At 37.7% G+C, this 24,721-nt stretch overlaps 1 protein-coding gene across 33 annotated transcripts in view; it reads right to left on the reverse strand.

Annotated features, from left to right (window-relative positions):
- Nucleotides 1–24,721, reverse strand: part of ESRRG (estrogen related receptor gamma) — a 607,874-nt gene that overhangs the window by 193,448 nt on the left and 389,705 nt on the right. Inside the window, exon 1 of one of the 33 annotated variants that reach the window (XM_070501514.1) lies at nucleotides 18,107–18,239. The exons of the other annotated variants lie outside the window; for them this stretch is intronic. The gene's annotated coding sequence lies outside the window, so the exon portion shown is untranslated. Of the gene's footprint in view, nucleotides 1–18,106; nucleotides 18,240–24,721 lie in introns of those variants that run through there. 33 annotated transcript variants of the gene reach the window in all.

A 24,721-nucleotide genomic window follows, 5' to 3' on the forward strand; every position in this document is an offset into this window, starting at 1 on the left:
GAAAGCCTGAAATGGTATTTTTGTTAAGAAAATCAAGAGACTGATGTATATATTCAGAAAGAGTAGAGTAGGGTAGGGGGAAAACCTAGAAGAACCGGAAATGGAAAAGAAATCCTATAGAATTTAAAGTAAAGAGATGCATATGGGTAAACACATCTTTTCCTCTCTCAATCTAAGACTCCATCAGCACACACTTTTGATTCAGCATCATTTCTACTCTTAGCCAGTATAATAATGAGCATTCACAATAATGAGGTGCTGGGGCTATAAAATTATAAAGTGTTTTCTGCATCGGAGAAAGATTAAACTATGCTCAGTAAAGATTTAGTATTAAATATATTTTATTGCTTTCTAACTGTGAAAATTTGTTATCTCTAACGGCAATAGTACATAAAGATCTGTAGGCATACATTACAAAATGAGAAAAGATATTGTTTGAATACTGGGGTGAGAAGCTTTGATTACACGTTTAGTCAACTAGCTCACTACCTAATTCTTCTATGAACGTTAGAAGAATTATCCTTTTGTTCTCCAAACCAGTAGTATAGAACACTAGCTGGGTTACATGATATCCATCCCTAAGTTTCAGTAAATAATTGGAGAGGCTATGATCAAAATATTTATTTTCATAATTGATATGATTATCACCCATAAATACAGTTGTGTAAGGAAGATTTTAACATGTAAAATCCATCACTGAACCGGCAGAGTCTTAATACTCAATTTTTTAAAAATCCAAAACATATAAAGATGTAAACTTTCAGGAAAGAATCTCTCATTTTCAGGAAAGAATCTTCTGACTAGGTGTTCAGATATTTTCAACTATCAGCAACAATAAAAGTCTAATTTTTAAGAGACCTGGGAGGGGCCAGCCCAGTGGCACAGTGGTTAAGTTCACATGTTCTGCTTCTTGGAGGCCCGGGGTTTGCCACGTCGGATCCCGGGTGCGGACGTGGCACCAATTGTCAAGCCATGCTATGGTAGGCGTCCCACGTATAAAGTAAAGGAAGATGGGCATGGATGTTAGCTCAGGGCCAGTCTTCCTCAGCAAAAAGAGGAGGATTGGCAGAAGATGTTAACTCAGGACTAATCTTCCTCAAAATAAAATAAAATAAAATAGATATGGGAGATTATGAAAGATGATGAACTGTTCATAACATTGTAACAAACAAAAAAACTTAGGACTACAATAAATAGGTATACACACATGAACATATTATATACACATCACCTATAAAAACATCAGTGAGTGTCATAAATGAACATGTGATTAAAGATGATAAAATATAAGACAACACTGTTAAAGGTTTCAAAATTCAGTAAGGAATATGCTAATTCTAATATCCCTAAGTTATATATGGCAATTTGTCTTGTACAGTTTTTAGAGTTTCCCTGACAGTTGTAAACTAAAGAGAATTTTTTTTCTTCACACTCATAAGAACGGCTAAAATTCACAAGACTGATAACACCAAATGCTAGTAAGGATGTGGAGCAACTGGAACTCACATACATTGCTGGATGAAATGGTATGATCCTTTTGGAAAAAAAAGTTTAGGAGTTTCTTACCCAGTTAAACAGACACTTAGCAGATCACAACAATTCACTACTAGATATTTACTAAGAATGAAAACATATGTCCACAAAAAAGAACTGTACACAATGTGTATCAGAGCTTTATTCATAATAGCCCTAAGATGAAAACAAATCAAATGTCCATCACTGATGAACAAATAAATAAACTGTAATACATGTAAGCAATGGAATCCTAGTCAACACTGAAAAAGAAATGAACTGTGATAAATGCAATAACACGGCTGAATAGCAGAGACCGCTGCTGTGCAAAAATAAGGTGGATACAAGCACAAGATACAAGGTGGACACAAGCTTAAGACTGTGATATGTGACAGTCTAGAACAAGCAAAACTAATCTGCAGGGATAGAAATCACCAGTGGTAGTCTGGAGCAAGGGGTGGGGATTGCCTAGAAGGGGCATCAGGAAGCTGGTGGATGTTTGTGTTACACGTTCATCAAAACTCGTCTAACTGTGCATGGAAAATAAGTGTTTTTTTGTACGTAAGTTTTATCTCATAAAATTGATCTAAAAAGAAACTTTTTTTTTGTTTAAGATTGGCAGCTGAGCTAAGAACTATTGCCAATCTTTTTTTTCCCCCTGCTTTTTCTCCCCAAATCCCCTCAGTACATAGTTGTATGTTTTAGGTGTGGGTCCCTCTAGTTGTGGCATGTGGGACACTAGCTCAGCATGGCCTGATGAGCGGTGCCATGTCCATGCCCAGGATCTGAACCAGCGAAACCCTGGGCCACCGAAGCAGAACACTCGGACTTAACCCCTCGGCCCCGGGGCCGGCCCCTAAAAAGAAACTTTTGAACAATAAGTTAAACATCATAACTTTGTATTACTGAAGTTTTCATTCATTCCTCTGCCCTGAACCAGGTCTTAAAAAATCAGGTCTAGAATATTCTTTTTCAGCACATAGTTCTACTTCTCATTTACACACAAGGACACAGCAGATGAGGGAAGAGAGAGAGAGGCATTCATGTGCATATTTTGGAAGTAAATCAAGCTAACCTGACTTCATTCCCCACTGTCTTCCCCCAAAACATGGCCCACCAAACAGTGGTTTTAGCAAATATGCAATATGTGAGTGGTAATGTGTCATTGTAAGTCAGTAAAGGTGAACTTTAAAATTTTTTTGTTTTAAAACTTTTTTTGTTTGGTTTGGTTGTGTTTGCAACAAGGAGGTAGGTGTTATGGGAGATAATGAAAAATTTAGGATTTAAGAAGTGGAAATGAGAAAAAAAAGGAGAGTCATCTGATTTTTAAAAACATGGTTTAGATATACATACATAAAGTAAAAGTATTATGGGAAAAGGTGTAATATATAAAACCTGAGTAGGTAAAATTATACTTTTCAAAAGAAATATATAATTTCTAAGAAGCTGCTAGGAAAGAAAATTTGCATAGTAACTTAAATTTAAAAATGATTTCATCAACAAGAGCATGATGAAGTCTATACACAATACTGATAAGTAATAAATATACATCTGAAATTTAACAATGTTATCAACAATTATGACTTCAATAAAATAATAATAAAAATTTAAAAAATGATTTCATTGTCAATTTACTAGATGCTTCTCAAGTAGAAATGTCTAGATGATTTTCCTTAGCAGGAAAGGAAAAAAAAATCACAGAGCACATATCTTCCCTTCTTTAACTTTCATACACATGAGGGTGACAGCATTTAGTAGTAACTAAGGAGAAACAACATGATTATATTCACGTTTTCCTGAAAAGAGGATTCTGCAGAATAATAAAACTGTGTACATTCCTGAAGACAAATCTGGCCAAGTTTACGATCTCTCTCTTTCAACGACTCTACAGGTTGATAACCAAGCCCCCTAGCCAAGGAGGCTGGATGTCACCATCATCACTGACTGTGCCATCCTCTTCAACCCCAATCTCTTTTCTCCCGCCTTGTGACTTACAGAGATGCAATGCTTAACAATTTGTAACTCCCCGTGCCAACCAGCCTCCCCTTCTCCCTGGAGTGCATCTCTTTTTTCCCTTTCCTTCATCATCTGGCTAGCTCGTATCCATCAGCAAAAACTCAACTGAGTGATCACATCTCCAGCAAATCTTTCCTGACACTCCTTTCACTTGATGTTCCCAGAATTCCATGAGCATCCTTCTACAACTACAACTGCATGACAACACACTGTTTGTCATGTATAGACTTATGTTTCTATCCCTCCACTTAAGGAGGACTATGCATTAATTGTTTTCTATTCCTAAAATTTAGCCTTGTACCTGGGTTTTTGAATGAATGGACAAACCGCGAACGCACACACGCACAAAAAGTGGTGGACTTTAAACGCTAGAACACAAATTTCCTAAATGAAAGTGTTGTTCATACAATCTCAAGAATCTGCGAGACAAAGCATTAAGCACAGAAGAGCTATTTTCATACCTCTCTAGGTCACAGTAAACCTGCTAAGAGATCTGATTTAAATCATAACAAAACAAAACAAGAATACCTACAGGGGGACCAACAAATGATTCTAGGATTTTTAACTAGAAGAACTGGCTTTGAGTTCATCAGCAGCGTCATTCACTAACGTGGACTCTGACATGTAATCTACAAACCTCAGTTGCTCAATCTGTCAATGGGAAGTACTTCTCATGGCGAGTTGCGGGAAGACTGAATAAAAGCTATTTGCACTGACTTCAGAGGATGTCAGCAAACAAGAAGAACAAAACATTTCAGGATGAAGGAGGGTGACTCAGAAGTGGGAGAGGGCAAGACAGGCTCAGAGAATAAAGTTGGGGGTGGTTGTGAAGAACACTGCGGGAGATTTGGAATCTGCTGTGGGTCAGAAAGTAGGTTGGGGCCAGATTGTGGAACGTCCAGAACACCGGTTCTGGATGCGGATCAGATGTCATTTTGTAGGCGACAGGAAGCTACTGAAGATTTCCAAAGAGAAAAGAGACATGTCCCAATTTGTGTTTCCATTAACCACAGTTTTGGCTGTAGCACTGTCCTTTTTATTTATTTATTCACTCATTTATCCTAACTGTGTTTCAGGTAAATAACCTGATAAAATAAATAAAGCAGATCTCTGAACTCACGGTGTTTACAGCCCAGCTAGGACGCTACTATATCCATCCAGATAAATGAGGAGGAAGACTTGAACCAAGATGGTGGCAAAGAGAATGAAAAACAGGAGATAAATATTAAAAGCATCATCAAAAGAGGTTTTTGTACTCCTAATGATCCATTAATAATATATGAGTCAAGCTAAAATTTCTTTGGCAAAGTATAATTTTTTATAAAGTATAATATAAAAACAAATTATCACCTTGTGACGGAACCGTTCTTTATCTTGACTGTGGTGGTGGTCACAGGAATCTACATATATAATAATATTACATAGAACAAAACATACACACACGAGGGGCTGGTCCCGTGGCCTAGTGGTTAAGTTCGCACGCTACGCTGCAGGTGGCCCAGTGTTTCGTTGGTTCGAATCCTGGGTGTGGACATGGCACTGCTCATCAGACCACGCTGAGGCAGTGTCCCACATGCCACAACTAGAAGGACCCACAATGAAATATACGACTATGTACCAGGGGGCTTTGAGGAGAAAAAGGAGAAAAATAAAATCTTAAAAAAAAAAAAATACACATACGAATGCATATAAAACTGGTGAGATCTGAATAAAGTGTGTGGATTGCATCAATAGCACTTTCCTGGTTGTGATACTATACTATAATTACGCAAAATGTTACCATAAAAAGAAACTGGGTGAAGGGTATGAGGATTTATATTATTTTTACAACTGCATGTGTGTCTACAATTATCTCAAAATAGAAAGTTTTTCTAAAATTAACGTTTTCCTTGAAGACATGGGCTGTAGCCTATTTGACTTTGCAAGTTCAGCCCTTTGTACTAAGTTGGACTCATTTAGCTACTCAATAAACTTGTCACTTAAAAGATGTTTGTTGAATGACTAAATGAATGAACTACAAGGCATTATACCAATTGAAGGCATCACTATTCTTCACTAATGTTGTTATAAACCTGATCACACAGGTTTCTATGTCTGGTTTATATCTGTCTATCACATTCTTTTAAATAACAAAACTCTGACACTAGAAACCAGTTAGTCAAGGTCACGAAGATGATGGCATAGATGGTCCTCTATTCTGCCACTTCTAAGAGAGTAGGTGGAATTCTCAAAATGATGTTCTTAAGAAATATCGATATGATTTCATACGTCCCAAGAAGATCTCTGGAAGTTTTTCTCCTTTTTCTCTTTCATGGTGGGAAAAGAAGCTCCAGTCCCACACTGCTTCTTAAGACAACCTTGTGAGTCAAGTTTTATCTCCATTTTACAGATGAGGAAACAGGACTGTAACAGATCCAGAACTTGAACTTGACCTTTCTACATCTAAATTCTGTCCTCTGAACTAGAAAATGCAGCGCCACGAAGATTCAATAACAATGCTTTACAATAGCTAACTAAATACGTCAACTGGAGTCATACTCGTAACTATAACACTTTAATCTTCTAAAGACTATACTTTTCAACGCTTTAATTTTATTAAACAATGGGGTACTCAGTAAGTGCTATGATGTATATGTGATGACTATTCGAACCCATGATAACAAAAATGTGACAGAAATACACCAAAAAGAAAAAAAGGAGTTTAATCCTTAAATGACTGAGAAGAAAGAATAATAAGGTTGAAAAGTCAAAAGGACTAACTTAGAAAATACTAGATTATTTATATCACAGAAAGAAGAAGTCTAAAGTATGATTATTACTTAATTGGTATGGGATTAGAGTCATCCAATAAGGAGAAATTGACTCATTTCACAGTATGGAAAAATAGAGCTAGATATTAGGCAGAACTTTCTGGCCAATTAGCTGCTGTCATTAATTAACTGAATCAATATGTATAAATTAGTAAAAATTAATGCACTGTGCCTCAGTTATCTGCTCATCAAAATGGGGTTACTAATTAACGTCTATACCAACTAATGCATAGGAATGTTGAGACTCAAAAGAGAAAACAGATGTGGAAACTTTGAAAAGTATAAAGCATTATGCAAATGTAAAGTGTTACTGTAAATTTGCAGGACAAAATCTCATTTTTTTTTTTTCTGTGAGGAAGATTAGCCATGAGCTAACATCTGTGCCAATCTTCCTCTGCCTTGTATGTGGGACACCTCCACAGCACAGCTGATGAGTGGTGTAGGTCTGACCCCAGATCTGAATCTGTGAACCCCCAGCCACCAAGCAAAGCACAAGGAACCTTAACCACTCCGCCATGAGGCCAGCCCCAAAACCTCATTTTTCAACTTTGGAATAATCAAATCTGAAAGTAAATCTACACCTAGATTCGAAATATAAATCCATACTTACTTGGAGTTCTCACAAAAAAAAATTACTCAAATTTTGACATTTGTTGTGATTTGTGTTTATTTAGAAACTTGGATAATCATTCTGACTTTTACTGATCCTTCACCAACATTAGCTCACAATATCACACAAAATGATCTCCTTAACTTCTCAGTACCTGAGAATAAGAAGTCATACTAGTTGTTTTTAACAGAGCTTTAAATGAATCAATTCACAGACCTTTAGTATCTACTATGTGCAAGCAATGACACTGGCTGTGAAAAATAATGAGATCTTTTCCCAGAGGAAAATGTGGTGAGTTTCAGAGAAGGTGAAAATATTATTCATATAACATTATATAATATTATATATACTATAATAATATAATGTCATATTATATTAAGAATTAAGTTGGGTGGAAATTAAGCAAGAAACTAATGAGGTTAGATTTTTCTACCATGTTCAATGTGGATAACAATTAATTTAACACAGGTCTGGGGAAAAAATGCAGTTAGAGACAACTTCTGAAATGGAAAGTGGTTAATTTTCAAACATCTTAGCAACTAACCGCAACGAGAACAAGACACAATACTGTGGATAAACCTATCTACGACCACTTCCTGGTAGAAAGTGGCTCCTATGACCAATGGCACGGTCTTCAGGAAAGAACCACAGAAAACTCCTCTGTGGAATTATGTCACCAATGCACAGTATTAGCTACAATGGTTCGCAGCTGCTGGGTCACACTCTCAAGAGACCTAAAAGTCCCTGCCTCCTCTGTCTGCCTCTAAGATGAGGCTCTTCTATGACAGTTAATCTGTCCATTTTCTAGAAGGCAAGACAGGGCAGCAATATTTCTCATTCTTATTCAAAGCCCAGGAGGGAACATTGAGAGAAGACAGGCAAATGGAAAGATCAGTGGAGTCCATCTCATGAAACACTTGACCAATATTACATAGCAGCTAGCTAGCTAGCTGGATAAGGTTTTGAGTCTCCTCCTGGAGCGTATACGCCCTCATGCAAACTCCATGCTCATATCTAATCCTGCTTGTTTATTGGAAAACCGCAAAACTCACAGTAAGTGATGATCCACATAAAGGCATGAGCTTTACAGACATGGAAAGTGAGGCCCATAGTGAGAAATAAACTTGGGCGGTGGGTGGGGGGTAGGAGACTAGAAAAAGAAATGGGAAATGGAGTAAAGAGTTTGGTTTCAACACTTTGGAAACCTCCATATGAGAGATGGAGTAATGAATGGCCTCTCTCCTGTGCCCAAGGAACCAAAGATTCTGTGACTCAGGGAATGGAGGCTTAGAAAGAAGGAATCTCTTGAGAAATGGCCACTTCCCCGACATGTCCCTATGTCTCCCCACTCTCCAAAATTCAGCTGACAGATTAGCAGGCTCAGATAATAATGCTGACTGATGTTGAGAACTTTATTCATCCATCCATCTTTCTATCCAAGGAAGCTCATGAAGCTGAGGGCTGCATGCTGAGGTCACAGCCAGCACATAAGTAAGGTCATTCGCTTATTTACCGGCATCGCTGTATCAAATATGCTGTCAAATTTAAGCCAGACAATCTACTAAACTATCTGTCGCAAGAAAACAAATAATGATAGTCAAACGACGGCGTGTGATTGGTTGACTATATACTGAGCACAGGGGGTTGTTACCCTAGTAGTTTTATTAAATATGAAGGCAAAAGATTTATGTTATGGGTGATAAGGGCAAGAATGCTGTAAAAGTGAGAAAATATGGCAACAGTATGCTGTACATCACCAACGGGATAATTATTTATCTAAAAAGTTGGCATTCTTAGACTTCCAACATGCAGTGTATGAAATTCATATATTCAAAGGAGACATCATAATAACCTGCCTGCTGGTGGTGATGGATATGTTTTTAATCCAAATGACCACAATCTTCAGTCTGCCTGTCATGGAGGGCCAGGAAAAAATGGAATTTTCCTTTCATAACTCTTGATGTTGAAAGAGGGAAAACCCGGAAGCATGATAAGTGGCTCATTCCAATGGACAAATGGACATGGAGCTGAGAGAATGAGTGTGAATAAAAGTCATTGTTCCTTAACTAATGCCATTTTCACTTGTTACACTAAAAAAAAATGGAGCAAGGAATGATTTCTGCCTCCTTCACGTCCAGAAAGCGCAAGTTCAAATTGCGACAAAAGCTGGAAAAATCTTCAACACCGAGTGAACTAATTTACAAATTATCTCTTGCTGGAAAAAAGTCGGGGAAGGGCTGGTCTAATATCTGTCCATTAACTAAAACTTATTGTACAAACACAGCAAGAAGAGTTGATGCTGTAATGCTATATTGACTAGAAAGTCTCGCCTATGGATTTCCTCCTTTGAGGTTTAAAGGAATTCCTATTTCTCATTTACAGTCTATCAGAAAAGGTATGTGACCTGTAGTTTTTAATTTATATAAATCCACTCAGTCAATCAGCCTGGGCTGAAATTTAATGGATGTATCAGTCATCGGTGGTCCGGGGAGAGAGAACGAGGCACCAACATCCAGCACCCCATTTCTGCTTCTTCCCTTATATTCCCTCCCTATTTTTTTTAACCTCACCAGCTCAGATGTCTCCCTTAACTGCAAGCTAGGAGTCCTTCAAAGCTATTGTTTTTAAGGCGAGAAATTCAAGTAAAAAGAAACTGACGGAAATACAGGAAGACCCTTTGGCTATTTTGGTTTTTAAAAATTCTTCCTTTTCCCATCTATGTTATGGCAATTTTATTACATATTCAGCAAATTTACAGTAACAAGATGTTCCCCTGACAAATTAATCAGTTTCCAAGCATTTTATCATATAAATAAAATATCACCACAGGAGAGTAAAATCAGCTCGACCAGTTGATTTAACTCTTTCTTCAGAAAACTCGCTTGAAATAGAGTGAGGACCACCTCCCAGACACAAACACATACACACACAGACTCACACACTCACACACTCACATCCTTAAAAATTGGAGCCAGGCACTCATACTGCTGGTAACAAGGCTTGTAGAGACTTCTAACTTCAGAAGCCAGATTGCAGTGTTTACTTTATCATTCCAATCCCAGCTGGATTGGAATAAAAGAGAGGAGAAACTGAAGACGAGAGAACCTCTTCAAATATCTTTAACCACACAGTCATCCGCTAGACTCTATCTTTTCTCCTTCATGGTTTTATTTCTACATTTCCTCTAATAATAATAATTAAATATTATATTTTTATATTCCTATACTTACCCAGAAACCTTCTAGGCAGGGAAGAAATCTGCAAGCAGCTAGGTTTCTGTCTTTACTTGGCTTCCCCCTTTGCTAATTTCAGAAAGTGAATCCAGCAATTATAAGTAGTAGGAGACTGATAAGCAGGCACACACGCACGAGAAATAGGTTCAAATCAAGCTTCCCTGACTAATCCTTATTATGACTCATTGCGACTTCAGAATTTGTCGGTTGAGGTAAGAAGCTAATTTGGCTTTGAGTAGTGAAATCTCAGTTTTGTACTTTTCTTCTGGTGCTACTAACAACCCCTTTATTAAGCGCAAAGTAGGAAGGGGCATGAAATATTTATTGACTGCCCGCTCTCACTAAGCAATTTTTGCATACGATTTTATTAGATCATTAAACTTAACATACTTGAAGCAACAGCATAAATTTCTCCAGCTTCCAAACCCACATTCTGTACCACAGCATCTTATGTCCCAAAATAAAATGCATTATTTTTAAAACCTGCACCCAATACGACCCTCCAACTATGACCATGAGAGTCACAGGAGGAGGTTCTGCCAGAAATTGATGGGAAATGGTAGCAGAAAGGTCCTGGTAGATTTCTCTTAACTGCTTCATCCCTCTCTGTGCACAGATGCTGCTCCTTCTGTTTGCACTCAACAGCAGAACTATCTCTTCTCTTGCTGTGGGTTCCCTCCCATCACATACAACCAACTTTTTTTTTTTTGAGGAAGATTAGCTCTGAGCTAACATCTGCTGCCAATCCTTTTTTTTTTTTTTTTTTGCTGAGGAAGACTGGCCCTGAGCTAACATTTGTGCTCATCTTCCTCTACTTTATATGTGGGACACCTACCACAGCATGGCTTGCCAAGTGGTGCCATGTCTGCACCCAGGATCTGAATTGGTGAACCCCAGGCCACTGAATCGGAATGTGCAAACTTAACCACTGCGCCACTGGGCTGACCCCACAACCAACTTTTAATGTATATATTTTAAGAAAATAGGGGCCAGCCCAGTGGCATAGTGGTTAAGTTCGAACACTGTGCTTCAGTGGCCCAGGGGTTCGCAGGTTCGGATCCCAGGTGCAGATCTAGCTCTGCTCCTCAAGCCATGCTGTGGTGGCATCCCACATAAAATAGAGGGAAATTGGCACAGATGTTAGGTCAGAGACAATCTTCCTCAACAACAAGACGAAGACTGGCAACAGATGTTAGCTCAGGGCCAATCTTCCTCACAAAAGGAAAGAAAGAAAGAAAGAAAGAAATCTGGCATCATGCCTGGGCCAGTTGTAACACCTCAAAACAAAAGATGACCAGGCCATGCTGACTGTCTTCAGTGTTAAGTAAATACCATTCTATTTATTAGCCTTGCTTTAGGGAAACCCCAAATGGTCACCTGACCTCCCCACTTATGAGCCCTTAAATACTCATGGTTTATAATATATTTCATCCTTCTTCTTCCTTAAGAATGGGGTAATGAAGCTCTTTATAGGAGGCTATTAAGAAGTAACATGCATGCTACTATTTGCTACTTATTTGATATAATTAATAACACCATAACCACTATTAGAGAGCAGTATTTAAAGCAGTTAGCCTTCCATAAATATAGCTGATTTGACTAAACCGTCAATGGCAAATTTCGAGAAGAACCACTAAGAGGAGATTTACGTGTGAAGTAGACACTGTGTTACACAAAGGCTTTTAGTAACATTTACTTTATTTATTTTTTGGTTGTAATTAAATCATTAGATTTACCAATTGACTACACAATTATAAAGTCAGCATTCTTAAAAAGCAAATAGTAACACTAATTAATTTCCTTCTGGGTATTTCCATGACAAATTATGAAATTTCTCCTTTAAAATTCCTGACAAATATTTGGGCACATGGCTTTCTTTAAAGAAAGTGAACATTTATGTCTTTAAATAATCCCATCAACGAAAACACCTGTCAAATGAAAATAAAATTAACAACCAGATTGTGAATTTTCTGGTCTTACAAGAGAGAATGAAGGAAGAAATCACAAAATGCTAAAAAGAGAAGTTTACAGCAGGTACAACGTGCCGATACATGCTCATCTCCTTAGTTTCCATTGTCAGTTTATGGAAATAAACACTCTAAACGCCTCCCGTCAAAATAAATATATTTTTTTTCATGATCTTAGGATAAAGTAAGTAATTATATATCCCAGGCAAAGCTGACACAAACACAGGATCTGATGAAATCATATGCATGTGAATTACTCAAAGATATTACAAAGCTGGCCCTGTCCAGATTAGAGAGAGACGTTGCAACACCCTAACACTGGAACACAAAAGGCGATAAACCAATGCTCAGGGGGACTCTTGCCTTAAACAGAAACAAAATTTTAAAAGCGGCCACAGCAAGTCATGGTGAATAAATGCAATTATTTAAGGCAATACGTAAAAAGCTTAAGTGTTCTCATATAGATGTATTTAAAACTTTTTCTGAAACATTTGATTACTTTGTACATTTATGGGGCCTCAAAACATCTATAAGTGTTCCTTGAAGTTGCCAATTAGAGTCAAGTGTTGTTCTTAGTTAACCACCACGACTACCACGTACATGTTACTTCTAATTAATTTATGTCTCCGTCAACTTCGTCCTTCTTGGCCTGTCATGAGCAAACAGTATCCAAGGGACTGTAGGAGGAATAGATTGTTTTCCAGGAAAAGATAATTTCAGAAAAGTAAGTAAAGGTCTTTGTTAATAATTTTGGGAAAATATAACCTTTTTTCTTTGTTTCGGCTTTATTTTCATAATGGCATGTTTTCAAAGCTGGGGGTGGGGGGTGGGGTAGTATTGTTTAATGTGGGGAGAGAGGGAGCCGAGATGTCAAAGGAGGAAATGTGGGAGCCAAAGAAGAAAGACGGGGTGAGGGGGAGAATGAGGTGTTGCCTAATGCTCCTGAATTTTATTTAACGCCCTGAAATTCTACGGAGTTCCCTGGCTTGAGACAAATCTCTCATTTTATTTGGCACTGGAAAATGGTTTCAAATGCAGAGAAAAAGGAATCATCTCAAATACTTTTTGGAAAGGGCCTGGTTATAAATAAATTTCCTTAAAATAAAAAGGATTTTATTTGAACAAATACAAAGTGGGTTACTGGCTATATCTTGAATTAGCAATATGATTCATTTCCATGCATATTTTGTTCCAGATAGACGTTGCTTATTTAAGGGACGGCTAGAGCTTCACTGGCTCAAAAAAGCAGATCCATTAAATTTACTTTGCAACTGAATTGAGTCAAGTGGGATGGAGTAAAGGAATCCTAAAGAATCTAGTCTATTCTAGAACACAAAACAGCACACGCCTTTCTGTATATATAGAAGCAGGGGAAATATTCACAAACACATTCTCTTCTTCGTGGCTCTATCATAGGCTTGCCAGCTAAAACATAAACAGGCTAGATATATAATATTATCCATATATCTGTATTAATCTATAAAGTAAAAACAAGAAGCATACATAATCATCAATTAGTTTAAATGATGCCCTCCCCCCCACCCCCAAGTTATATTATCCTCTAAATGATTCTCAGGAAAGAAAATAAGAAGAGTTTGTTTCAAGCCTGGATACTACCAGTTCCAGTCATAGTTTTAAACTTTCATTTACAATTTAGAATCATTTTTATACAAACGAGATGGTTCCCAGACTTCAATGACAATGATTGCCTTGTAAACCTATCGTGTTAGATATAAAACGATACCAATCAGTCTTTTAAAAGCATTTTGTTTAAACTTTCCTTATTTCAATAAAGACACTATTCCAGTATAAATGACTTATTTGACTCCAGTTAACAATTTCTTTTAAGTATTTTGTTTTCATGTTAAGCAGGTAATTCCTAGGGTGTTTGTGCCTCTCCCTGGGGTCTATCTAGACCCAAAACACACAAAGTCATACACAGATTTCTATGATTGAAAGCTTTCATTTCATATTTAGTATGTATTAATGTGCACGCTGAATTCAGAAACAGTGTCTTATACACAGTAGCTAACTAAAATATTTTTGACTGGCTACAAATAAAATTAACATAGAAACGTTTTCTAATTTTTTCTATCAACTAGGGAAAAAAAGGACACAATATGTACAAATCACAATTCACTAAAAAGTCCAAAATGTCCTTCTTACATACACACACATGAGTCGTCTGTTCCAGAAAGGACACGCAGTTGTTTTATTTCTGCTAAATCAATGCCTGAAAATATTACGTTTCATCAGTTTCACTTATGGTGAAATCCCTAAAGATTCTCCACCTGAAGGTGGCCATATTTTAAGTGCAAAACAGGCTGAGCGCTATCTAAATCTAGATAAAACTCATTGGTTTGTAATCTGCACAATGATCTATACATCTAAATCTATATGCAAATGGAATGCTTTCATGCGTTCGAGCATTCCAAAGCTCCAGGGCTAAGGGAGCATCAGGTTCTCTCCGATTCTTCTCCTTTGCCTCTATTTATTTATACTAGCTACCTAAATAATTCACTCTGCCTGCTTTTCAGCCCGCAGGTTCCTCAGAAGAGGCCTACAATGAGCTATTGCAGTCACCAGATGGACTTCTGGATGCAGCAGGTGGGGCAGACGGCAAGGCGCCCTGTCTGATGCTGCTTGCTCCAGCATGGGCTGCCTTTTCCTTCCAGGTACATTATCATCATCCGAACACTGAGCGGTGTGTAGTTTGGGGGCGGGGTGGAAGTGGGACACTGGCAAATCCTTTACATGCAATACCAGAGGAATCATAAATTACCAGCTGCCCTCTTCCTCCCGCCCCCCACCCCCAGCCACCCCTGAGATGCTTTACGCTGTTGCTTTGTGAGTGGGTTTTTTAAGACTATGGTGAAGGTTTCGCAATGCATTTTGGCACTATGAATAAAGAAAGACGCATCCCTTTTAGAATTCCACCTCAGCTTAATAAAAAGCGAAGAAAGGAGGATTCAAGGGAAGTGATCCCGGAAAAGTCAGGCAGATGAGGAAAAATATAGATTTTCACAAATATTTTGCAAAAACACAGGTGAGATGACTCAGCTCATGGCTGCAATGCTCTTACGTAAAGGTAAGCTGCCCTTTGCATATATCGAGTGGAGGAGATAAAAACTGTATTTTTAAAGATTTTTGGGGTTGCAGGAAATATTAACTGTGCCTAAGTTGAGATAGTTCTCTGTCTCATATTTCTAGCGTCATTTCCAAAAATTGTGGCATTTCCCTTCCAAAATTTGTAATTCTATAGTACTATAACACAAAACAAATTGCACTTCGTATCTCTTGAAATTGAAAATTTGCAACATCATAATGCCAAACTGTCATGAGACAATCACTCAGTAACATGTAGTGTAAATTTTAATTGAGCATAAACATTTGACAAAAATTCTCCTGAGATATTTCTGGCGTATTCCGATTGGCAAAGGCACCACGATACCATGATTGTAATCCTGATTAAACTTAACTGATGCCAATATAAATCTTATTGCCTAACTTCACTAATCACCTCATTCTAAACACCTAAAAATGCAAAAGACAATAATTTCAACGACCTGCAGCAAAGCAATCTGTATCTTCAAAACAATAAATAAACACTTTCATAAAATGCATCACTGAAGAGATGCTGCAAAGAGACCAAAACTGCTTTGAATTCCATCTTGGAGTCCTGGGGCAAATTGAAATCCCCAGCTTTTGGGTACTCTGTTGAGCAGTCTTGCAGGAATGCTGGACAAAGACGGTAGTTGTAGATTATCTCAAGATTAAGGGCAAGGTTTCCTTATAAAAACTGCCTTTCAATAGACATTTACTTTGATTAGAATGAATTTACTAATTCAGACCTTTGCCTCAAAGTGAAACCTCATAAGCCTAGAGCTCAAATAAATTCCCTTTGCTTTCCCTACAATCTGGGATATATTTCCTTTTTTTTGGAAATACTTCTTCTTGCATGATCTTTTCAAAGCAGTCTTCCCCCTTTCATTTTCAGTCTAAAAATAAACATATACCTACAGGTACAAGTAATTTAGAGAATTTTAAGATATAAAGGCAACTTTGAGGATCAAATCTTCAACGGTTTCACAAGCAAGTGCTATCTGACAGATTTTTAGCTGCGGGAGCACAGGCTGGACCAGACTTGACTACACCAAGACCTCCAACCACACTCTTGCAATAATCAGGGTCCAGATGTACGGTTCCTAATTGTGTTCAGGATGCTCACGTCACATGAGCTCTAAAAAGCCCAAACCAGAAAATCAGGCTGGAAGCTTCAATTGGCTTAAGTTTCATGTGGAACTCCTGCTACCTAAATTCCTGAAGTCATTTTCTGAAAACGGCCCTAAGTTTACCTTGGAGACTTAGGTATTAAAAAGTCCCATTTTGAAGTCTTTATACACTCAAGATCATTTTACATTTTTATCATTTATTTCACGATCTTAGTGCCCAGGGCAGTGCCTGTACATAATCAAATATTTTTGAATGACTGATCAAGAAAATGCAGTTTAATGCACTAAATTGATGACTTTAATGATTTAAAAAATTGCAAAGGAATGCATGTAATCTTTTTTGACGCAATATGAGAAGTTACCATACGCAATCAATTTGACACCAGAGACTTAGTTATAAAAAATACTCTTCAAAAATCAATTTTAAACTGATATCTTCTAAACCTGATTTCATTAACTATCATTAAGCTATTTACCCACAATCTAATTAACGTACATGACTGAGGGTACTTAATAATACCAATCAGAAGGAAATGGGCATTTCTTAGAGAGAAGCAGATTATAAGGCAAATAGAAAGAAATTAACATTTAAAGATAAACAACAGTGGAATCAAAATAATATTTTTAGAATATTTTTAGAATTAATATTTGATAATTAATGATTTAGATATTCTTTGTATAGCCAGTGTGTGTTCAGACTGTCACAGTGAAACTGGTAGACAATATTACTTCTAAAATAAAAGTGGTAGAAAAGTCTTAACTAAAAAAAAAATGGCCATTTTAAAAATAAAAAACAGTAAATATAAGCAAAGGCTGAAGGAATGAGGAGGTAATTACAATTTAAGCCTCAGATATAAAAGATAATAAAGATAATATATATTATAAGATGCTGCTGACAGTGATTGATAAGTAAAATTTTAATTTTTGACATTTTAAAATTATTCTCTTAGTGTAGTCTATATTATATTCTTAGACAGACCCATCTTATATAAATGTCTCTATTTGAACATGTTTTTAGAGTATCAGAAATCAGTGTAATGCCTTTACACACACATGCAAAAGAACCCCACATTTGCTTTTCCTGTGTTTAAAAAAGAGTTGTTCATGTGTGTGTCTGTATTTGTGTATATATATGTATGTGTGTGTGTATAAAATACAATTTCTCCAGCTGATTGAAATGTTACTTCCTTATTTCAGACTCCGTTCTGGATGGGCCCAAGTCTTAAAATTTCAAAATACAAGTTAGTCTAAACCTAATAAAGAAAACGCAGATATTGAAATTTTAATCTGATTCATAGTATATACTGAAAATAGTATAATTGAAAGAGAAACATATTTTTAAATGCCACCTTTCACTCTCTTAAACAAAATATTAATAAAGTGATGCAAATGCCATAAATTCGATGTAATGCCCAATTTGTTAAACTCATGCCATCTCCTATATTAACTATGGTTTGTCTGTTTTTTTGCCGGCTTTCTTGTTCCTATGTAGGTAGCGCTGATTGCAGAAAAATTGGGAGGGAGTATAACCTATAATGAAATTACTTATTTTACTCATTTGTAGTTTATCCACCTAGGTGAAAATATAAATTGTCACATAATTAAATACAAAAAATGCCTCATAATACACCAACCAATAATATTTTCTACAAGTGGGAAATAGGGCACACTGAACGGCTATCAACTTGTCACTTGTAAGCAAGGACAGTATCTTTGCGATATTCACCTGTAATCCTGGTTCAGGATCTCCCCAGACCACTTTTGTTCTGTTTTGCTTCCCCTCTGAAAGGCTGAGAAGAATTTTCTACAGGAGTTTTGAGTTTATAGTTTAAAGAAAAGGCAGAGAATGAGTCCTTGCACGCCTTCTGGGCCCCAAAACAGAGGCATCTGCATAGTCCACTGAACACTGTTTAGTAAACAGGAGTGTGCAAGACCAGAGTGGCTTCTCTCTTCCAGTCCTGCCGTCCTTTTAAAAGCAAGGCAGGGGTTCTGTTTTTAGTACACACTTTGGTTCAGTGTTAATCCTGTTTTATGTTGTTCACACCTGCTGCTGACTAGCAGCCTGCTGATGGGCTGGGGTTCACGCTGCTCAGAGACATCCCACGAACTGAGAAGCTGGACAAAAGCTACTGCGCAGGACTGGAAACAAAGCCTGACCGGGGTCCAGGACACCGGAGAAGCAGACCCCACAAAATCTTTCCTCTCACTTGCAAACAAGCCTCCAATGTCTCAAGGTTGCTACGCAACAATAAACGCAACCAATTTTTTGAAAGAAAGACTGAACTCTATTGGCTTATTTATATCCCTCAGTTTTTTATGCCTGTTGGCAAAATTAATGCTAATACAGTAAAAAAAAAAAAAAAAAAGTCATTCTAATCAGGTGTACATGCCAGCCACTCTCTGTGTCCTTACCAAAAGAATCTGTACCTGAAACAAACCCAATTATTGATTTAAAATACCTTATAGGTAATCTCTCTATTCATAGAATTTTACCTCCAAAATGAACAGAGATACAAAATAGATATTCTGCCATCCGAGGCCACTGTGTGACCAGGGCAGTGACTTCGATGCTAAGACCACCCCCCACCCTGCGCTGCATGTGCCTAATAGCAAACATCAAAAGGAATGACTTCTTTTTTGATCCTAGCACCAGCGATAAATCAAATTCAGTGCCACAGACAGGGGAGGGATGCACGACGAAGGGAAAACTCCGAGACTGACAGTGGGACCAGTTGGAGGCAGGCACTCAATCAAGGTCCAGGAAACAATGCCCACCATCCTCTCTGAAACAGGAGGTAAGCTGGCGTGTGCTTACCCAGAGTGAGAAAAACTTACCCCGTCCTGACGTGACCCTAAGTCAAGATGCACTGTGTGCTGACATCTCCAGTGGTGGCACAGGAGCCCCTCCCTTCTACCTCAAGACAGAGCCAATTTCCTTCCTATCTGGGAGATGATTCTGCCCACAGGTGGGCACACAAAGCTCCTATTGGCCAGCACAGCACAGCTCCAACATGAGCCGCACATCTTGGGGGTCAAACAGAGGCTCTGGGACCATTTTATTACATCTCCTGAAGCATCTTCCCTACCTGCCATAGCCAATAAAGCATCTTGGGCTCCTCTGCCAACTCAGGGGGTTCTGCATCTGCCTAACCCACAAGGGTGCACAGATTTAATGGAGCACAGTTTTAACACTTCTCTAGGGGGAAGCACGAAAAGTGCTAACTAGCATATTAACGTTCTGCTAACGAATGAATGTGAGGATGAAAAATTTGAGGGGTCAGCATCTTTTTCCCAATTTGCTTTTCAACTATTTACCCTTCCCAATGTGTTCTTTTTGGAGGGTCAGGACTTGACCCTATTCCCTGGAGTATGCTATGCTCTTCCTTAGCAGATGAAAAATTTACATGCACGCTCCGAAGCAGCTTAGCTACCCAACAGGAGAGAAGCCAGATAAATGCACATTTTTTCAGTGTGTATAATACTGTATACTTGGGAACTCTCTAATGGTATTAAACAAAATATATAGTTGCCCCAAAAATGACAGTATAATATACTTGCCATAATTGTAGATAGCATTCATGTGTCTCCCATAATCCGACACAGCCCATCATAAAATTAAAAAAAACAGTTGTCGCTTTCAATTTGTTTATGAAACATGAACAGTATAGGAATAAATTCAATTATTATGTTGAGTCACATGAAATTGCTGATATTTGACCATTTTTTGACCTACAAAAATGGCAATTACATATATTCCAACCTAATCTAATGAGAATCCTATGACCTCACTCTCATGCAAAAAAGCCTGAAGTTTTCTCAGGGAATTTCATGATTCCAAACTTCACTTTTCTACCGATTTTCCCCGGGATAGCCACCTCTAGTTTTGCTCTGTTTTTTTTTTATTTCATTATTACCAAAATGAGAGAATTTATCTAAGTATATTTCAAGACTTGAACTTGTTAAGATTTTGGGGTACACAGGCCCTAGTAGTCAAAATTTCATGGGAAGTCAAGTCGTGCAGGTAAGAACACTCACTGGCGTTTCAATGGCGTTTGCTATAAGAGTACGACGCTCGCCTTTTTGAGAAGTAACTTGGCAATGCCATATAATAGAAAAGCAAAAGCTTCTTTCCAAGTGCCAAGACTCGATGGAATGTGATGGAAAATCTTATCTTTGAGGTCCTTCCCTAAAGGACTTGCAACATAGATGATTTCTTTTTTCCCCAGTGACTTTGTAAGTTCACTGGGGACAGAAAGATTTCAGCGCATCAGCCGTGGTAGCGGCTTTCAGATCAAATGATATTTAGTGTTTTGCATGTCGTATTGGCGACGTGATGCACACTCTCAGATAAGAAGGGAAAAAAGAAACAGCAGCTTGATCAAGGTGTTGTACCTGTCGCTGCCTTCCAGCGCTGCTCTTAAGCATGCCCACCTCTGAAGAAAGCGAAGACCACCTTATTTTGATTACAGTGCTTTTCCTGAGGCAGGAATTTTGATTATTTCAGTTTGAATCTTAAACTATTCCATTTTCAGTGATGCATTTTTATGTTTACAATTGACATCTCCGTAAAAGAATGAAACCTTTGAGCCACAGCTCCAAAACCTTAAGGTGGCCCGCAGTAAGTACTCAAATGATTTTACACCTAAATGGAGCCCAGTTGTTTTTAGTTAAAATTTAATAAAGCTTAAACTGATGACCTTTCTTCCACAGAAAGGCTCAGAGTTGCAAAAGCGAACTTTCCAATGAAATATACTTTAAGGATCTAGTCTTGTACAAAGAGCTATTTAAAGCTGAACGCTTTGTCAATTTATCAGCTCGTGAACATTCTGTTCCTGAATTCCCCAGTGTTGCTGAATGTATAGCACACTGGTGCCTTGCTTAATCGAATACCATTGATTCGAGTGTGTCACAGTGATCTCATTGAGAGTAATCAATAGTAATCCAAAATCAATCAATCTGCTCTTGCACTATCATTTATCAAATCTGAATACGCCAAATTATTTGTAGGCATCAAGCCACACAGCAGAGAAAATGGTAGAGCTGGGAAACTTGATGGTTTATCTTGAAGAGCAAAACCAATCTCTCTTTTTTTAAGGGGAGGTGCTTGAAAAGGAACTATTCCTTGGGTAGATACATTTATCTTCTCATTAAAGTGTCCTAAACTGATAATTAATCTCATTGCATTCCTGAGGAAAAAAAGCAGATTTCTTGTATAGGAGTTTGCTGGTACAGCAAAAGTGATATAAACTTACAAATGCCCCAACTGAACCATAGCAAAGCAGCATTTTACAAGTCTGATAGGCTAAGTTTCCAATGTCTGTCACCCATCTGCTAGAAAACAAGGAGGCTCGATTGCCAGAGGACAGAACCACATCTTCTAACATCAGAAATGATGTTTCATAGAATTGCGGTGGAAAAAGGAAGACAATTTCTCCAGAGAACGTACAACCTAGATGCACCTGTTATCAAGGAAGCTGCTGTTGACGCTGAAGTTTCCTTTATCAACATATTCACCTGTAATTTAGTCAAGGTAATAAATCCTTCTATTCATTACAGAACACTCAAAAGCACCCCGGCTGTTTAACTTGAATGAAAAAAAGGCACGGTGTCTAAAACATTTACTTTTGCTAATGCAAAAGTGTTGGCATTTTACTTCATTCCCGATAAGCTGGTGCCAGTGGAAGTGATTATTCTTTTCTTATTCAGGGCCTATCAGCATTTCGAAAAGCTCTCTCAATCTTATCAGGTGTATGAACAGCACAGTTACTGAAAACAGTTTGTACTGCTCCTCTCTCTTTCTGCCAAGCTATCTGATAAAGCCCCGACTAACTAACTGTATTTACACACAATCAAACAGAAGTTGGATCTTCCACGCGCTGTGGCCAGATTCCAGTTTGCCACTGGTTTTTCTGCTGTGACATTAACTGAACAAAAATGTCAGCAGCCAGTACCCCAAACCGACAACAATCAAGAAAACACTATAAAAGCACTCAGCTAGAAGGCACAACAAACAGAAACAAAAGGGAAACAAAGATGAAAAGTTGAAGGCAATCTCTTTGGAACTCAGAGGGGGAAATAAAATGTACTGTGTAGGCAAAGAGGGAAGAATAGCATGTACTTACCTTTTACCAAAGTAACTGATCCTTTAGCAAAACAGATGAACAGAAACACAAATTTTAAAAGAAAATACTGCTGGGATTGAGGGGGTTCAGGGAAGTTTTTTAGAACTGAGCAGGAATTTCCCACATTTCAGGTTATCACAATGCGGAGGCAGACAGGTTCTTTAATGTAAGCAAATAAGACAATAGACAATTTCACCAAACTTACCCCATAAACTGAAGACAAGATAGAAAGCAAGGCTGTCACATATGGTGACCACATTCTCAGGACAGATTTTCCAATCATTAAAACCCTCATAAATGCTCTAGACATTAAAGTTTTGTTCACTATAAGGAAATAAAAAAATTAAAAAAATACAATTTGAGTGTTTAACCTCATGATTTTTCTCATTCTTCAGACTTAACCAACTGAACAGTTCCATATAAAGGTATGCAAAAAGAATCAACATCTAGACTAACATAGGCAGGTGATCTGCTCTCCATTTCCATCTATTAAAAAAATGCTTAAACCAGTTCATGGTTCATCCAAATTGAGAGACATACCTAACCATTTTTGGGTAGTTCTCTGGAGCATGAAAGACAACCATGACATTTCTAGAACAGAAGAGAAATCTGAGGGGCTGGCCCCGTGGCCGAGTGGTTGAGTTCCCGCGCTCCGCTGCAGGCGGCCCAGTGTTTCATTAGTTCGAATCCTGGGCGCGGACATGGCACTGCTCACCGGACCACGCTGGGGCGGCGTCCCACATGCCACAACTAGAAGAACCCACAACGAAGAATACACAACTATGTACCGGGGGGCTTTGGGGAGAAAAAGGAAAAAATAAAATCTTTAAAAAAAAAAAAAAAAAAGAAGAGAAATCTGAAATTTACTTGAACTGAATAACGAATTCTTGACCCTAGGAAAGAATCTCTGGGCTTCTGTGCATGAACTGTCCATTTGTTCCTCACCTCCCTTTGCTGAATGGCTAGGAGAGAAGAGAAAAAGGCGCCACATGCTCGCACCTGAGCCCAACTCCTGATTCTGTCTAGACTCCAAGAACAGAATGAGCCTTTCCTTAGATGTGAAGAGCAACAAGATGAATTAGCCAAGTGCGTACTTCAGTACAATTCAGCTGATGGTTGCTTTTCCATCTGTGACACTAGGATCCCATGACTGGTGAGGCAGGTCTCAGTTAAGTCTATGGATAAAACGGATGCTTCTGTCATTTCATAGGACCCAGCACCAACTGTACACAGTCACTTTCTCGTAGGAAAAAACGCAATTCTGATTAACCATATATATCCTTCCTTTTCTTTGGTCATGAACAGTTGGTTATAGGTACATTCCTCCTCAAAATATCTATCTGTTTTGATAGATCAATGACTGTGAAGAAAGCATTGTCAGAGTAGTCTTTCAATTACGGAAAAATAAATACAATTAAACATGGCTATCCTACATTCTTGAAGAAGTTAGAGTATTACTATAATTTGGAATTATGTAAGGCAATGGCAGTCAGTTAAAGAAACTCACATTTGATTTTTTTTCTCTTAAATAAGTAGCTTAGTCACTACAATTTTTCATATTACCCACTATTTTTGCTAACTCTGGATATAATTTTAGACATTCTTTTCAAAGCAAAATAAATTCTCATAAATACAAAATGTAACAACAGATTAACTGCCTTAAAGGTATACCTTTTAAAACATTTTAACTCACTTTGGGGGTATTAAAAGGAAAGTAAATTGTATTTAGTTAATGAGTCCTTTGTTTAAATTCTCAAAAGCCATTACAAATGAGTCAAATCTTCCTAGAGTAGATGAAAAAGGAATTATCATGTACAAAGATACTATTCAGACCATAGGGAAGAAAAAAAGAGTTTAGTGTGCTTCTGCTTATTTTCTGTGTGTAAGTTCTTAATTTACTTTTTTAAATTTCATTTTTTGCACATTGAATAAGCCATACAAAAAGAAGCACATAAATGTTTTTCCTTTTTCAGAAGATGTATGCACGGTGCAACAAAAAAGAGATGTCCCTTGTTCAAAGTGGATTGACAATGCTCCTTCTGGTTCTTCACTTCTTAATGTCTCTATTTACCTCACACCTAAGAGCAACTGAGGTTCACCCGTTCAGAGACTTTTCAAAAAATACATCCCATTGTTACTTCCAACATAGTAGAAAGATTTGAATAAGTTTGTCATACTCTTTTTTTTTTTTTGCAAAACCCGTTATTATCTATGCTCTC

The sequence above is a fragment of the Equus asinus genome, chromosome 30 (genome assembly GCF_041296235.1).
Source record: "Equus asinus isolate D_3611 breed Donkey chromosome 30, EquAss-T2T_v2, whole genome shotgun sequence".
NCBI lineage: Eukaryota > Metazoa > Chordata > Mammalia > Perissodactyla > Equidae > Equus > Equus asinus.